Source organism: Thalassophryne amazonica, chromosome 6 (genome assembly GCF_902500255.1).
Source record: "Thalassophryne amazonica chromosome 6, fThaAma1.1, whole genome shotgun sequence".
NCBI classification, from domain to species: domain Eukaryota; kingdom Metazoa; phylum Chordata; class Actinopteri; order Batrachoidiformes; family Batrachoididae; genus Thalassophryne; species Thalassophryne amazonica.
Genome location: NC_047108.1, coordinates 108,006,848 through 108,025,554, shown reverse-complemented (window position 1 = coordinate 108,025,554; position 18,707 = coordinate 108,006,848).

The following is an 18,707-nucleotide window of genomic DNA, read 5'->3' as shown; positions in this document are numbered from 1 at the left end:
CCAAAGTGTGGAAAGATGCTGTTGTGGTCCCAGTTCCTAAATCTAGTAATCCTACATCCTTGAATGATTTTAGGCCTGTTGCTCTAACATCAATTTTGATGAAGATTTTTGAGAAATTGGTACTGTTGGTAATGCTAAAAAATACTATGCATGCACTCGATCCGTTACAATTTGCTTACAGGCCTAACAGAGGAGTGGAGGACGCCACACTCACTTTGCTTAATCTGCTTCTCAGGCATTTGGAGGGCAGCGGGTGTCATGCCCGGCTTTTATTTGTTGACTTCTCTTCAGCTTTTAATCACAACCTGATTGCAGCACGGGCGAAGGGAATGAGAACACTACAGTTGTAATTATCTGAGAGTCAGAGCTGCGTCAGTCACAGTCAGTCAGAGCTGCGTGTCGTCAGAGCGAGCTGCAAATAGTTTGTACCTGAGTTTTCAGAGGTGGTGTTTGTGGTTGCCATCTGCCACGCCGGTGTTTGCCAACCCGGACAGTGGGAATACCACCTCAACCGGCAACTTAGCCCCGCGACTGAACAGCAACAACGTCCGAGGCCCAACGTGGTGAATTCACTGAGGCTGCGCGCTGCGTCATTAGAGCCGCGCGTCACGAGTGCCGCTTCCCCGAGGCCTCGTGCAGCCACCGCGGATCCATCAGCGCGGAAACACCGAGGCCGCGCGGCACCAGCGCACTGCAGATCCATCCCGGTGACAAACAACGCAGGCTGTTAACATCGGCGATCGACAAGCTGCTCATAAGCCGACCATGGGGCCTAAGAAGGTTCTGACAGCGGAGGAAGGTGACGATATTAAAAAATCTCTGGACTTTCTATCAGAGGAGATTTCTGTTGTGAAGCAGCAGCAGAAATCAATCATGGATCTGGTGGAGGAGGTGAAGGCATTACGGCTCCAGAATGCCGAGAAAGACCGGCATCTGGCGCAGCTGGAAAATAGAGTGGCTGAATTGGAGCAGTACACCAGAATTAACGACGTCATCATCACAGGTCTTCACATCAAACCACGGTCCTACGCACGGGCGGTAACAGATGAGAGCGGAGGGGAGCCCAGTGAACAGGAGGTCAGCTCTGTGGAAAAACAGGTTGCTGATTTCCTCCTATCTAAAGGTATAGAAATGGATTTAAATAACATTGAAGCGTGCCACCCTCTGCCCCGGAGAAATGACGGTGATAAACGAACCGTCATCATGAGATTCATCAACAGAAAACACAAAACAGCACTGTTAAAACAAGGAAGAAAACTGAAAGGGACAAACGTATTCATCAATGAACATCTCACCAAACGGAATGCCGACATCGCCAGGAAAGCACGCTTCTTGAAGAAACAGGGAAAAATCCAGCACACATGGACTTCAAACTGTAAAATATTCATCAAACTGAACGGATCACCAGAACAAGCAAAAGTCATGGCAATAAGGAACATCGAGGAGCTGGACAAATATGAACAATAGTGTTTCTTAAAGCGAGGATCTGGACAAATATGACCAATAAGGTATGAGGACACAAACACATCACAACACCATGACACAGACCAGAGGAACCTATTCATCTACTACCTATTCATCTACATCTGGAGACAAGAAGGATATAACTCAAAGGATTGCTGATCATGGAAAAGTAGAACTGAGAACATTTAAATACACAGACCACAATGTACTGGACTTGGAGCACGATATAGACCCGGACAATAATTTCTTCTCAAATATCAATGACAGTTGTTGCTATTATACAGATGAACAGTTTAATCGGATCATTAAAACGGATAACAAATTATCAATAATCCATTTCAACAGCAGAAGTCTATATGCAAACTTTAACAACATTAAAGAATATTTAAGTCAGTTTAAAAAAATATTTAACAAAATTGCTATATCAGAAACATGGATCAATGAAGATAAAGGAATGGATTTTGAACTGGATGGATATGAATTTAACTGTGTAAACAGAAAAAATAAGAGTGGAGGAGGAGTGGCTGTGTATGTGGATAAGAACATGGATTATAAAATAGTAGACAATATGACAACTGTGATTGATAACTTATTAGAATGTATAACTATTGAAATATGTGAAGAAAAAAGCAAAAATGTATTAGTCAGCTGTATATATAGAGCACCAGGATCTAGTATTGAAACATTCACTGACTGTATGGGAAAAATGTTCTTAAAAACTAATCAAAAAACTGTGTTCATTTGTGGTGACTTAAATATTGATCTGCTCAATCCAAATAAGCATAAAATAACAGATGAATTTATCAGTATAATGTACAGTATGAGTTTATATCCAAAAATCACCAGGCCAAGCAGAATTACATCCCATAGTGCTACCTTAATTGATAATATATTCAGCAATGATATTGAGAATAACACTGTGAGCGGATTATTAATCAATGACATTAGTGATCATCTACCAGTTTTCATCGTTTATAATAGAAACCATCGGCGGAATCAGCCAGAGGAGAAAATAAAATACAGGCGAGTGCGGACAGAGGAAAACATGAACACACTAAAGAAGGATTTACAGGAGCAAAACTGGGAAAAGGTATACAGTGAAAGTGATGTTGATAGTGCATATGAAACTTTTTAACAAATATTTACATCATTATATGATAAAAATTGTCCAATTAAACAAGACTACAGAAAACAAAAAATCCAAGCTCGACCATGGATGACGAAAGGGTTACGAAATGCATCTAATAAGAAAAATACACTGTATAGAGAATTCATAAAACTAAAGACTAAAGAGGCAGAAAATAGATATAAGAAATACAAAAATAGATTAACTAATATTATACGGGTATGTAGGAAGGAATATTATAGTAACATATTATATAATAACAAAAACAATATTAAAGGAATATGGGATATATTAAATAGCATTATCAAAAATGGTAATACAAAACAGAGTTACCCTCAGTATTTCATTGATAATAATGTCAAGAAGGAAAATAAGGATGAGGTAGTCAACGATTTTAATAATTTTTTTGTAAATATTGGACCAAGCTTGGCAGAAAAAATTCCCGATTCCCAACCTGAGGATTGGGATAATAATCTCAAAGAAATCCCTGTTCAATGTTCCTCACAGCAGTGGATGGAAAAGAAATTATAGACATTGTGAATAATTGTAAATATAAAACATCTACCGATTTTGCACACTAGTTTAGCTGACCATCTTTTTAGTGGTTTTAAGGTTGTGAGTCCTTGGTGGTGTTTGTTAACTTGTTTTGTGTGTGTTCTTTGTTAGTATTTTAGTGTTTTTTATTGTTGTTGTTGTGTTGACTAACATGGATGCCTTTTTTCTGTTTTCTGTTTGCTGCAAGCCAAATCTACCTACGGGTACAAATAAAGTTACCTGAACCTGATAATGGCACACATCAAAATTAAAGACAACACGTATACTGTACATTTGACATTGTTTATGTGCTCTAAACTTGAAGCAGTCCGTCATCCGAATTGAGGCAAAGTGGGTGAGGGCCACAGCAAACGTGAGTTGCGCCGCCATCAGCTTGGGGGGAGTGGCGTGAGCGGGGCTGGGATGGGGTGTGTGTTATACAGTTATACAGCTTCATGATGAAGTGACACAGAGGAAGATTTTGTTAAAAAGAAGAGCTGAACATTCAGCTACAATTTCCCAGAAGATACATTTGAGATGCAAGCCTAGATTTAATGTTTTGGTGAAAGAAAATCCTATTTAAAGTTCATATTGAATTGTTGATGGCAAAGCACCAGTAATGAAAACTAAAGTATAAGTCCCTTTTCTGTTGTTTATGAATATGGTAAACTTCTTTTAAAAACGTAATAGCTCTAAAATATGTGATGTCCACATGCTGCTTTTAGCTTAAGAACAGCATCTTACAGCAAACACACAGTGTCACTGTAGTAACAATCCCACTAAAATGAGCGGTACACAACAGTAACCAATGAGATAATTGTTCATTCATGAAAGACAGACTAATATAGCATCTACTGACAGACATTTAGCATGTAAGAGCACATTTATTTCAAATTTGTAATTCATGGATGTGTTATATAAGTTATACAAAACAGCCTACGGTCTTTTGATGTCAATTTCAGTTGCAATTTCAGGGGCACTTCTGAAATATTAAAAATAATAATAAAAAAATGTCTGTTTATGCAAAATGTTGTGTTTTTTGGGGGAGTAATAGTGTAGAATTGCTACTGCAATCAGCTCGCATACATGATCTGTACATCATAGATGATAACCGAATAAACTGATCACGTGATCAAAGTGGCCACAGCTGGAACTCGCATGACCAGTGTGTAAAAACAATGTAACTCCAATGTAGGGCCCTTTATGAATAATTTTATCTATTTATCTTTCTCCATTACAGCAGAAAGTGTTTTCCAATTTTGGTGTTTGTGTAAGGTGTTTGTTTTTGTGTTTTTTTTTTTTTTGTAATAAATTACTTTTCATGCAAGCCTTTGTTTTACCCCAGTTACATTTCTGTTACTTAATTACAACCCCAATTCCGATGAAGTTGAGACATTAAAAACAGAAAAACAGAAAACATTAAAAACAGAAAAAAAAAAACAGAAAACAATGATTTGCTATTCACCCTATATTCAATTGAATACACCACAAAGACAAGATATTTAATGTTCAAACTGATAAACTTTATTGTTTTTGTACAAATATTTGCTCATTTTGAAATGGATGCCTGCAACACGTTTCAAAAAGTTGGGGCTGGGCAACAAAAGACTGGAAAAGTTGATAAATGCTCAAAGAACACCTAATTGAAAACAGGTGAGTGTCATGATTGGGTATAAAAGGAGCATCCCCAAAAGGCTCAGCCATTCACAAACAAAGATGGGGCGAGGATCACCACTTTGTGAGCAGCTGTGTGAAAAATAGTCCAACAGTTTAAGAACAATGTTTCTCAGTGTTCAATTGCAAGGAATTTAGGGATTCCATCATCTACAGTCCATAATATAATCAGAAGATTTAGAGAATATGGAGAACTTTCTTCATATAAGCGGCAAGGCCAAAAACCAGCATTGAATGCCCGTGACCTTTGATTCAACAGGTAAGACTATATATTTACTTCTTGTGTGGATGGTTTTAATATTCAATAATAATGTATTCAAGAAGGAAAACAATATTTATATTAAAAATAGCTGATATTTTTAGCGTCTCGTGTCATTTTTTCAGATTTGAAATTGCTTGCATTATTTATTTATTTTTTTATAATCAGCATTTTGTGTTCTAAACTCTGCCAATATCATCACTGTAGTCAGAATGTAGGTTTTCCTCCAATATTTGTCATCTAAATCAGGCTCAAAACCGTAAACGCTGTGTCCCCCACAGCTGCTTCAGAAACACTTTCAGACTGGACTTAATACAAAAAAGCTACAACTAGCAAAAAAAGTCCTTAAAAAATCGGGCACATTTTTGGATGTCACCTACACTTTAAGTATCTAGGATATTTTGTCTGTCATGTGAAACAGTCACAGTTATCAGTACAATTTTTTTTTGTGTGTGTATGATAATGTTTCAGTTGACACTGCAACATTAAATGCAGTCCAGTTTTGAACTATATTTTGGCACTTACATGAGCACAGTGAAACCAGAAACAGAGATTCCTATGATGTCACCGACCTGTGGGTATAAGACGGTACTGCCAGTGAAACATGAAAAGGAAACTGAAGAAAAGCAAAACAGCCCAGCTGAAGTTCTCCCGTCCCAACACACAGCCCAGCTGTTTATCCACAGCTGAATGAAATTTATGTCCCACAGTTTGGATTTTAGTGAAACAAGCAGCATGCAGTCATGTGCCGAGCATGCGTCCTCGTGTTTGTTAAATGGAGAATACTCGTTTCCTTTCTGTGCTGCAGCTCACCACATGCTGGCCTTGCACCGGCCTCTTCTGCAGGTGGAACTTTAAATATCTGTAGCTGCCAGGGTGGAAGTTCATCTGAATGTTTTCTTTAAAAAGTGACCACACAACAGGTATCTGACAAAAGTGGAATTTTCATGTCCTGTTGACTGTGGTAATATCTTCAAAATGCAAACAGAAATTGCCATCAAACTGGGTAGACAGACTCAGTGGACAGTCCTTTCACAAAACAAGTCAGGTCTAGGTCATAGATTTCAGTGCAAGGTCACATCAGAGGTCAACATGTACTGTTTGCAGCAATACCTTCAAAACATAATTTTGATGAATTCAGTGGAGAGTCCTCTTGCAACATAGGTCATGAAAATTCAGAAAGGTATATCTTCTATTATACATACCAATTCTAAGGTAGAACTCTACTAGTGCTTACTAAAGTACAGTGAGGAAAATAAGTATTTGAACACCCTGCGATTTTGCAAGTTCTCCCACTTAGAAATCATGGAGGGGTCTGAAATTTTCATCTTAGGTGCATGTCCACTGTGAGAGACATAATCTAAAAAAAATCCGGAAATCACAATGTATGATTTTTTAAATAATTTATTTGTATGTTACTGCTACAAATAAGTATTTGAACACCTGTGAAAATCAATGTTAATATTTGGTACAGTAGCCTTTGTTTGCAATTACAGAGGTCAAACATTTCCTGCAGTTTTTCACCAGGTTTTCACACACTGCAGCAGGGATTTTGGTCCACTCCTTCATACAGATCTTCTCTAGATCTTTCAGGTTTGGAGTTTCAGCTCCCTCCAAAGATTTCCTATTGAGTTCAGGTCTGGAGACTGGCCAGGCCACTCCAGGACCTTGAAAGGCTTCTTACGGAGCCCCTCCTTAGTTGCCCTGGCTGTGTGTTTGGGGTCATTGTCATGCTGGAAGACCCAGCCATGACCCATCTTCAATGCTTTTACTGAGGGAAGGAGGTTGTTCGCCAAAATCTCACAATACATGACCCCATCCATCCTCCTTTCAATACGGTGCAGTCGTCCTGTTCCCTTTGCAGAAGCGCACCCCCAGAGTATGATGTTTCCACCCCCATGCTTCACGGTTGGGATGGTTTTCTTGGGGCTGTTCTCATCCTCTAAACATGGTAAGAGGAGTTGATTCCAAAAACCTCTATTCTGGTCTCATCTGACCACATGACCTTCTCCCATGCCTCCTCTGGTTCATCCAGATGGTCACTGCTGAAGTTCAGATGGGCCTGGACATGTGCTGGCTTGAGCAGGGGGACCTTGCTGCCCTGCAGGATTTTAAACCATGACAGCATCATGTGTTACTAATGTAATCTTTGTGACTGTGGTCCCAACTCTCTTCAGGTCATTGACCAGGTCCTCCTGTGTAGTTCTGAGCTTTCTCAGAATCATCTTTACCCCACAAAGTGAGATCTTGCATGGAATCCCAGACCGAGGGAGACTGACAGTCATCTTGTGTTTCTTCCACTTTCTAATAAATAATCATAACAGCTGTTGTCTTCTACCAAGCTGCTTGCCTGTTGTCCTGTAGTCCATCCCAGCCTTGTGCAGGTCTACACTTTTGTCCCTGGTGTCCTTAGACAGCTCTTTGGTCTTGGCTATGGTGGACAGGTTGGAGTGTGATTGATTGAGTGAACAGGTGTCTTTTATACAGGTAACAAGTTCAAACAGGTGCAATTAATACAGGTAAAGAGTGCAGAATAAGAGGGCTTCTTAAAGAAAGATTAACAGGTCTGTGTGAGCCAGAATTCTTGCTCACTGGTAGGTGTTCAAATACTTATTTGCAGCAGTAACATACAAATAAATTATTAAAAAGTCATACATTGTGATTTCTGGATTTTTTTTTTTTTTTTAGATTATGTCTCTCACAGTGGACATGCACCTAAGATGAAAATTTCAGACCCCTCCATGATTTCTAAGTGGGAGAACTTGCAAAACCGCAGGGTGTTCAAATACTTATTTTCCTCACTGTATATCTAAATATCTAAAAAAGAAGAGTAGAGCCACTTAGGTGCTTGGTCTTGAGAACCAGGGATGGTAGGTTTCATGTCTATAGGTTTTCTGGGAGGTGATGGTCAACTGATTAATGCAGTGGGCTCATAACAAGAGTATCCTTGATTCAAATCCCAGTCAAACTGGAAAATCAGTCAGAGCCCTTGTGCAATTTCCTTAATCCCCAAGTTGCTCCCACTGTGTAGTGAGCACATTGATTTCAGGGGGTGAATGTGAGGCATCAATGTATGGTTCTTTCACCATAAAAGTGCTCTATAAATGCAGTTCATTTACCATGTCAAGGTCAAATCAGAGATCACATGTATTGTTTACAGCTATAGTTTCAAAATGCAAAGAACAATTTCACGTAGTTCTTGTTGGATAAACTCAGTAAACCATTCTATTCAATTTATGTTCATTTATATAGTGCCAAATTACAACAGAGTTGCCTCAAGGCACTTCACACAAGTAAGGTCTAACCTTACTAACCTCCAGAGCAGCAGTGGTAAGGAAAAACTCCCTCTGAAGAAGAAACCTCAAGCAGACCAGACTCAAAGGGGTGACCCTCTGCTTGGGCCATGCTACAGAACAATTCACAAAATGAATATACAGGAAATGCAGTTGGTGCACAGGACCGGACTGCATCTCTGGATGGAGCTGCACTTTAAACAGAGAGAAAAAAAAAACAGAATCAGGCATCAGAAAGACCAAAAGATACTGTATAATTTGTCAGCATTAAACAACAAGAAAAACAGAAGAAATACTAAGGTGATTGCCGGCCACTCACCCTAAGCTTCACTAAAAGACCCAGAATTTAGGTAAAGTTGAGGCCGCGGTCCGCTCCAATCACTAATAAAATTAATAAAAAGAGTAAAAAGCGTAAAACTATACTATGCCAGTATGCTAGTCATACGAAAGGGAAAATAAATGTGTCTTAAGTCTGGACTTGAAAGTCTCCACAGAATCTGACTTTTATTGTAATGCAGGTCTTAAACAGTCATAGATTAGATATCAAGGTCAAGTCATACGCCATCATCTTAAAAGTATTAACGATCTTGTCTCAAGAATGAAGGGCAGCACAGTGGCTTAGTGGTCAACACTGTTGCTTCACGGTGAGAAGTTCTCAGGTTTGTTTCTGACTTTGTGCTTTCTGTGTGGACTTTGCATGTTCTGATCATGTTTGAGTGAGTCCCTGATCTTTTAGCTTCGTCCCACTTCCAAAGACATGCAGGTGATGCAAACTGTTGATGTGAGTTTGAGTGTGAATGTGCTTGTCTGTCTATATGTGTCCACCCTACAATAGACTGGCGGTCTGTCCAAAATGTACTCCAGAGAAAATAATAGATTTTAGACAAAATTTCATGATCTGAACACTATGTCCCAGATGGGGCGGTGCCCTATTACCCTGTACTGTTGTGTTACCATCGTCTTAGTTATTTCTCAGGTTGCATAAAGCTCTACATGTGTTGGTGTACTCTTGATGATGCCTTAGGTCTCTTGTGAATATAGGGCTAAGTTCTCCTTAGACTGGATTTGTGAATGCCAGTCTTGGCGAACACCCACTGGATATTTTTCTTGGCAGTCCACAGGATGCTCAGCATCCTGTGAGAGCTTTGTAACTCAAAACGATCCACTCCTTTTTCTGTCATGCTTCTTCCACATCTCACTGGCACCTAAATCCTCCCAGTGAATGAAGTCAGTGGAACCAGACTTCAAAGTTCATAATTGGATGGATGAATTGTGGCATCAGCCCTGTATTGTGGTAATATTATGTCATTAAAATAATATTATTGCAATATTACATGGTAATACATTTTGGGCTGTAGCTTCCTGTTGCACTATTTTGACAAAGGGTTCAAGACAGTGTTGGAATCTAATGCTAAGAAAGACAGAAGAAAATGACTTTGAACCCAGTGACCAACCAACATCTGTTACTGACAAACAAAGCCAACCCAATGGCCACTTAAGGCTGGCTGTAAAAGTGAATCATTCCCCAGAGAGCTCCATGCTGACACCGGCTTTACAGCAGAAATAAAAATGTTAACAACTTGGTACAGAAATAATTTTGGCCTCTATAGCTAGTTTCTCTGTTCATGACAACTGCTAGCTGCTGCCTGCTAGCAGGCCTGTAGCTCCTTTCTGAGTATGTTCTTGCAAATATGAGGTAATATGACTTCCTGTGTGGGTAATTGTACTAATGGACAGTGAAAGACGTCTCCTGTATTTTTTAATGAGTGGAAAATTATTATTGTTTAATTTGTATATGAGCACCTTTGGCACTACTTAGCAGGTGTCCAGAGCTGTACAATGTTAGCTACATTGATAATGTCACAATGGACAATTTTCAAGTTGGACTGCCATCTTGAAACCAAGACTTCCGGTTAGGGAGCCTCTCACTTGCATGTTTGGAACAACAGCTTGTTAGGACACCTCACGGTGCAGTTAACCGATCGGATGTTATGACACCTCACGGTGCAGTTAACCGATCGGATGTTATGACACTTCACGGAGTTGCTGACTGATCAGATGTTATGACACCTCACAGAGTTGCTGACTGATCAGATGTTATGATGCCTCATGGAGCGGCTGACCGATCGGATGTTAGGACACTTAACAAAGCAGCTAACCGATTGGATGTTAGGACACTTCACAAAGCAGCCAACCGATTGGATGTTAGGACATTTCACAAAGCAGCTAACCGATCGGATGTTAGGACACCTCACGGAGTTGCTGACCGATCAGATGTTATGACACCTCATGGAGCGGCTGACCGATCAGATGTTATGACACCTCATGGAGCGGCTGACCGATCAGATGTTATGACACCTCACAGAGCGGCTGACCGATCAGATGTTATGACACCTCATGGAGCGGCTGACCGATCGGATGTTATGACACCTCATGGAGCGGCTGACTGATTGGATGTTATGACACCTCACGGAGTTGCTGACCGATCAGATGTTATGACGCCTCATGGAGCGGCTGACCGATCGGATGTTAGGACACTTCACAAAGCAGCCAACCGATTGGATGTTAGGACATTTCACAAAGCAGCTAACCGATCGGATGTTAGGACACCTCATGGAGCGGCTGACCAATTGGATGTTATGACGCATCATGGAGCGGCTGACTGATTGGATGTTATGACACCTCACAGAGTTGCTGACTGATCAGATGTTATGATGCCTCATGGAGCGGCTGACCGATCGGATGTTATGACACTTCACGGAGTTGCTGACTGATCAGATGTTATGACACCTCACGGAGTTGCTGACTGATCAGATGTTATGATGCCTCACGGAGCGGCTGACCGATCGGATGTTAGGACACTTAACAAAGCAGCTAACCGATTGGATGTTAGGACACTTCACAAAGCAGCCAACCGATTGGATGTCAGGACATTTCACAAAGCAGCTAACCGATCGGATGTTAGGACACCTCATGGAGCGGCTGACCAATTGGATGTTATGACGCATCATGGAGCGGCTGACTGATTGGATGTTATGACACCTCATGGAGCGGCTGACCGATTGGATGTTATGACACTTCACGGAGTTGCTGACCGATCAGATGTTATGACACCTCACAGAGCGGCTGACCGATCGGATGTTATGACACCTCACGGAGTTGCTGACCGATCAGATGTTATGACACCTCACGGAGCGGCTGACCGATCGGATGTTATGACACCTCATGGAGTTGCTGACCGATCAGATGTTATGACGCCTCATGGAGCGGCTGACCGATCGGATGTTAGGACACTTAACAAAGCAGTTAACCGATTGGATGTTAGGACATTTCACAAAGCAGCTAACCGATCGGATGTTAGGACACCTCATGGAGCGGCTGACTGATTGGATGTTATGACACCTCACGGAGTTGCTGACCGATCAGATGTTATGACGCCTCATGGAGCGGCTGACCGATCGGATGTTAGGACACTTCACAAAGCAGCCAACCGATTGGATGTTAGGACATTTCACAAAGCAGCTAACCGATCGGATGTTAGGACACCTCATGGAGCGGCTGACCAATTGGATGTTATGACGCATCATGGAGCGGCTGACTGATTGGATGTTATGACACCTCACAGAGCGGCTGACCGATCGGATGTTATGACGCCTCATGGAGCGGCTGACCAATCGGATGTTAGGACACTTCACAAAGCAGCTAACCGATCGGATGTTAGGACACTTCACAAAGCAGCTAACCAATCGGATGTTAGGACACTTCACAAAGCAGCTAACCGATCGGATGTTAGGACACTTCACAAAGCAGCTAACCAATCGGATGTTAGGACATTTCACAAAGCAGCTAACCGATCGGATGTTAGGACACCTCATGGAGCGGCTGACCGATTGGATGTTATGACGCCTCATGGAGCGGCTGACTGATTGGATGTTATGACACCTCACGGAGCGGCTGACCGACTGGATGTTATGACGCCTCATGGAGCGGCTGACCGATCGAATGTTAGGACACTTCACAAAGCAGCTAACTGATCGGATGTTAGGACACTTCACAGAGCAGCTAACTGATCGGATGTTAGGACACTTCAAAAAGCAGCTAACTGATCGGATGTTAGGACATTTCACAAAGCAGCTAACCGATCGGATGTTAGGACACCTCACAGAGCAGCTAACTGATCAGATGTTATGACACCTCATGGAGCGGCTGACCGATTGGATGTTATGACACCTCATGGAGCGGCTGACCCATCGGATGTTAGGACACTTCACAAAGCAGCTAACCGATCGGATGTTAGGACACCTCACAGAGCAGCTAACCGATCGGATGTTATGAAACCTGACGGAGCGGCTAACCGATTGGATGTTATGACGCCTCATGGAGCGGCTGACTGATGAGATGTTACACCTCACAGAGCGGCTAACCGATCGGATGTTCCGACACCTCATGGAGCGGCTAACCGATTGAATGTCATGACGCCTCACGGAGTGGCTAACCAATTGAATGTCATGACGCCTCACGGAGTGGCTAACCGATCAGATGTTATGACGCCTCATGGAGCGGCTAACCGATTGAATGTCATGATGCCTGACGGAGTGGCTAACTGATCGGATGTTATGACGCCTCATGGAGCGGCTAACCGATTGAATGTCATGACGCCTCACGGAGTGGCTAACCAATTGAATGTCATGATGCCTCACGGAGTGGCTAACCGATTGAATGTTATGACGCCTCATGGAGCTGACACCTCATGGAGCGGCTAACCGATTGAATGTCATGACGTCTCACGGAGTGGCTAACCGTTCGGATGTTATGATGCCTCACGGAGTGGCTAACCGATCGGATGTTATGACGCCTCACGGAGTGGCTAACCGATCAGATGTTACGACACCTCATGGAGCGGCTAACCGAGTGAATGTCATGACGCCTCATGGACTGGCTAACCGATTGAATGTTATGATGCCTCATGGTGCAGCTAACTGATCAGAAGTTTTGATGCCTCACGAAGCGGCTAATTGATCAAAGCTGGACGCTGGTTAAATAATGTCTCCAAAAGTCAATGTCAGTCCAGATTTCTTGTTTCGTTTTGGCTTCGGTGTCCTTCGTTAGTGCTGTGTGACCAGAGCTTTACATTCGTTGCTAGGAAAGTTCAACGACCAAAATACCAACATTCTGGGTGCAATGAACATGTTTTCACTATTATTTGATTTCTTCGTGCAACTGACATCATTATTCAAGCATTCAAAAGGTTATTCCTACCTCCACACAACTTCAGCCACACACGAGAAAGTTTCTTGACAGTTCTTGTTGTTGAATGAAACTGCGTCTCCATAACAGGACAGAGTTGTGACATCATCACACATGTGCGTAGGCGCTGCTCAATCACAAGTTCAAAATCATCCATTAGAGAGTCTATTTTTTGACCATAGGTTTTAATAGTTGCACCCATGCCAACTGTTTGTAAAACGATCGTGCATTATGCCAAAATGCGCGTTTGTTCATCACCTGAAGCTGGTTTAAAGCTTGATAGCCTTAAATAACATTCAATTCAATTTGTTTTTTATATAGCGCCAAATCACAACAAACAGTTCCTCCAAGGCGCTTTATATTGTAAGGCAAGGCCATACAATAATTATGTAAAACCCCAACGGTCAAAACGACCCCCTGTGAGCAAGCACTTGGCTACAGTGGGAAGGAAAAACTCCCTTTTAACAGGAAGAAACCTCCAGCAGAACCAGGCTCAGGGAGGGGCAGTCTTCTGCTGGGACTGGTTGGGGCTGAGGGAGAGAACCAGGAAAAAGACATGCTGTGGAGGGGAGCAGAGATCGATCACTAATGATTAAATGCAGAGTGGTGCATACAGAGCAAAAGAGAAAGAAACAGTGCATCATGGGAACCCCCCAGCAGTCTACATCTATAGCAGCATAACTAAGGGATGGTTCAGGGTCACCTGATCCAGCCCTAACTATAAGCTTTAGCAAAAAGGAAAGTTTTAAGCCTAATCTTAAAAGTAGAGAGGGTGTCTGTCTCCCTGATCTGAATGAAAGCAACATGAAAGCAACTACAACATAGAGTATTATGTGGGCATGTTTGGGCTTCATTTGTACTGCCCACAGCACGTTGGTGTTGCCTCTGCTTCACCCCTTTCGCCATCATCGTGACAATCCCTTTAACCCATTCAAGGGATGGCCGCGAGTCAGGCACAGCCAAGATGGCATCAACTACAGCTGCCATGTCTGAGCTTCAGAAACCCAATGGTCTGCATTACAGAGGATTTGTACAGTATACGAGGTCTATTAGAAAAGTATCCGACCTTATTATTTTTTTCAAAAACCATATGGATTTGAATCACGTGTGATTACATCAGACATGCTTGAACCCTCGTGGGCATGCAAGAGTTTTTTCACGCCTGTCGGTTACGTCATTCACCTGTGGGCAGTCTTTAAGTGAGGAGTCGCCCACCCTCTTGTCGTTTTTTCATTGTTTAGGAATGGCTCAGAGACTGCTGCTTTGTTTGATAAAAATTTTTTCAAAAACTGTAAGGCACAACTGAGTGGACACCATTTGATAAATTCAGCTAGTTTTCGGTAAAAATTTTTAAAGGCTGATGAGAGATTTTGGTCTGGTAGTGTCGCCGTAAGGACGGCCCACAGCGCCTGACGGCGATCTGCGCTTCGAGGCAGCAGCGTCTCACCATTTCAAGTTGAAAACTTCCACATTTCAGGCTCTGTTGACCCAGGAAGTCGTCAGAGAACAGAGAACTTTTCAGAAGAAGTCGGTATGAGGAGTTTATTCGGACATTCCATTGTTAACGGACATTTTGTAATGAAAGAACGTGCGGGCAGAGTCGCATGTCGGGCCGGACCCGACCGCGGGGGGTCGCGACAGGAAAAACACCTCCGTTGGAAACCTTAACGGGCAAGTTGGAACATGCCCAAGCTGTTAAACAATTTCTCAGTTACTCACTTGTTGAAAGCCATCAAACGCCGCCTGAATTTTACAAATGCTTTTCAACACGGAGGTCGTCACGGAAACGACTCGGCGAATTTGCGCGCACGTCTTTCATTACAAAATGTCCTTAAACAGTGGAATGTCCGCATAAAGTCCTCATGCCGGCCTCTTCTGAATCTTCTCTGTTCTCTCACAACGTCCTGGGTGAATTAAGCCTTAAATTAGAATGTTTTCAGGTCGAAACAGGCCGACGATGGCGCCTGGAAGTGCTGCGCGATGTCCTGCTGCATGGGAAGTCCTTACAGCGACAGAAACACCCCATAATCTCTCATCAGCTGTTAAACTTTTCACCGAAAACCAGCTTAATTTCTCGAATAGTGTCCACTCGGATATTCCTCACAGGTCCAGAAAACATTTTGATAAAGCAAAGCGCGCCGTCTGGAGCAGCGTGTGAAACAAAGGATTTCAGCCGAGAGGGCGGGACCACATCTCACTCAAGGCCTGCCCACAGGGAAATGATGTCACCGACACGCGTGAAAAAACTCACGCATGCGCACGAGGGTTCAAGCATGATTGGTGTAATCGGACGTCATTCAAATCCATATAGTTAAAAAAATAAATAAAAGGGTCGGTTTATTATCTAATAGACCTTGTATAGTCAGTTTGTGGTTTAAACAACTTTGTTCCAGCTCTTTGCGTCTCTTAATGTTGAAGGCTCAGGGTCACGTGTGGGGGTAGAGATTTGTGTGGTGGGAATAACGGGGGGATTGTGTTGTAAATTTGGGAAAGAAAGCAGAATCACTTCCCATGCGTGTGTCATGTTCCCTGTTGGACAATTACATGAATCATGTAAAAGCCCCTCCTTGTGGCAAACCCCCATCATGGCAGGCAACTTGCTGCTAAACCTTAATTAATACCATATTGTTAAAATCCTTTTTTGTGTGTGTTTTTCTCTGTTTGAACAAAGTAATGACAGTAATTACTAAATGAGGTCAGGCAGCGAGATGTTTAGTTCAGTTTTCAGTAGTGGTCTGATACAGCAGATTATTAGTTTGATTCAAATCACCTCACTTCCTGGTACACTTATGGCCTACCTGTGCTTTGCCGTGTTGAGTTTCCACATACTGTTCATGCCGGGCCGCCCCTGGTGTCATGGAAACACGTATGCTGAGGCAGGCATTCCTGTGTGTATCTGTGTGTTTGAAAGTGGACGAGGCTTCACGAAGAAGGTTTGAGCTCCAACTAATGATCATTCTCATTGTTGGTAAATTTTTATGATTAAATGTACATAAAAAAAAATATATAAGTTTTGATATCTGTTACAACTTCCTGCTGTCATTTCATCTTTCTCATTTGTCTGACCAACAGTCAAACCCTATACATACTACAGAGTTCACACTTGTATAAATAGAAGAAGAGTGGAGGATCCTTAAAGCTACAGTGTGTTGGATTTAGGGACGTTAATTAGCAAAAATGGAATGTAGAATTCAGAAGCGTTGGCTCATAGTATAATGATGTAATCTGTTTTGAGGAACTCAGAATTAGCCCTTTATATCTAAATGGGAGCTGCCTCCCTCATGGGGCGGCCATATTGCAGCAACATGTTGGTACAGTACCCCACAAGGACCATACTTTCTCTGCGTTTTCCAAAGCAGCAACCTGACACTGCTTGAGGCTCCAAAACAGAACACTTTCCCATCGGACTCTGTTAAAATATCCAACCTGAGTGCAGAAATAAACACGTTTACAGCCTGGTACAAAAAATGGTTTTGGTCTCTGATAGTTTTCTACTTCATCACAACTGTACGGGGGTGAATTTTTTTTCTCACTTCTTAGTTTAAGATGTTTTAAGCCAGGGGTGCCCAAGTTCAGTCTTCGAGATCTACCTTCCTGACACACTTAGTAGTCTCCCTGTTCCAACACACCTGAATCCAATGAAAGGCTCATTAAAAGCCTGCTAACGCCTCTTTCATTGGTTCAGGTGTGTTGGAACAGGGAGACAACTAAGTGTGTCAGGAAGGCAGATAACTTGGGCACCCCTGTTTTAAGCCATAAACGTATGTAAATTTGGGGGTGTGGAGGCTTTGAGTGGCAGCGGCTGAACGCAGCATCTCCACATCTTGATTTTAGCTCAGAGTCCGCTCGATGCGGCTGATAGTATGGAGTGTGTGTCGTTATGGGGAATTTTCTTGCAAACACCTGGAATAATACGGCAGTGACGCGTCCGAACTCATCATCTAAGACTTTTCGTGCCCCTGTTCTGTGGAATGGTCTCCCTGTGTCAATAAAACAGTCAGATTCTGTGGAGACTTTCAAGTCCAGACTTAAGACGCACTTATTTTCCCTTTCGTATGGCAAGCACACTGGCATAGCATGTTTCGATGCTTTTTACTCTTGTAATTTCATTTTATTAGGAAACGGATCGTGCCGCGGCCTCAACTTTATCTAAATTCTGGGTCTTTTAGTGAAGCTTAGGGCTAGTGGCCAGCGATCACATTAGTATTTCTTCTGTTTTCTGTTGCTTAATGCTGACAAATTAAACTATATTTCTCTTTCTCAATCAATCAATCAACAACTTTATTAATCCTACAAGGGGCAATTTCATTTGAGCAGTCCGTTTAAGAAAAAATAAAATACAATAACAACATATAACAACAATAAAACTAATAAAACAAATAAAACAGACTTAAGAAGTTAAAATGAATAGCAAGAATAAATAAATAAAAACAAGTCAGACCTACGGAGCATTTAAAAGTCGAATCGCCGAAGGTATAAACGACTTTAAAAACTGGTTGGTTCTACACACTGGGGATGCATAGCGGCGTCCTAAAGGAAGCAGGGAAAACTCTGATGCTTGATTCTGCTTTTTATTTTCTGTCTGTTTGAGGTGCGACTTCATCCAGAGCTGTGTGTGGTATCTGTTCCAGAAACCATCCTGTGCATCGGCAACATTTCCTACATGTTCATTTTGTGATTTTTTTTGTATTTTGTGTATCATGGCCAAAGCAGAGGGTCGCCCATTTGAGTCTGGTCTGCTTGAGGTTTCTTCCTCAGAGGGAGTTTTTCCTTTTTACTGCTGCTCTGGGGTTAGTAAGGTTAGACCTTACTTGTGTGAAGCGATTTGAGGCAACCTTGTTGTGATTTGGCGCTATATAAATGAAAATAAATTGAAATAAATTAATGAGAAAATTAAGACATTTCTGTTGCAGTACTTACGCTGAGTAAAACTCATCACATTTAATGTTGTATGCTAACAGCATTAGAACGTTTAACAGCTGTCGGTAGCTTTACCCGTTAGGTCCACAGTTACTGAGAAAATACATGGGACATAACTTTTAACCTCGGCAACAAAGTAAACCATAGCAGAACCACAGCACAGTCTCCAAAAATATGGTTTAATAAACGC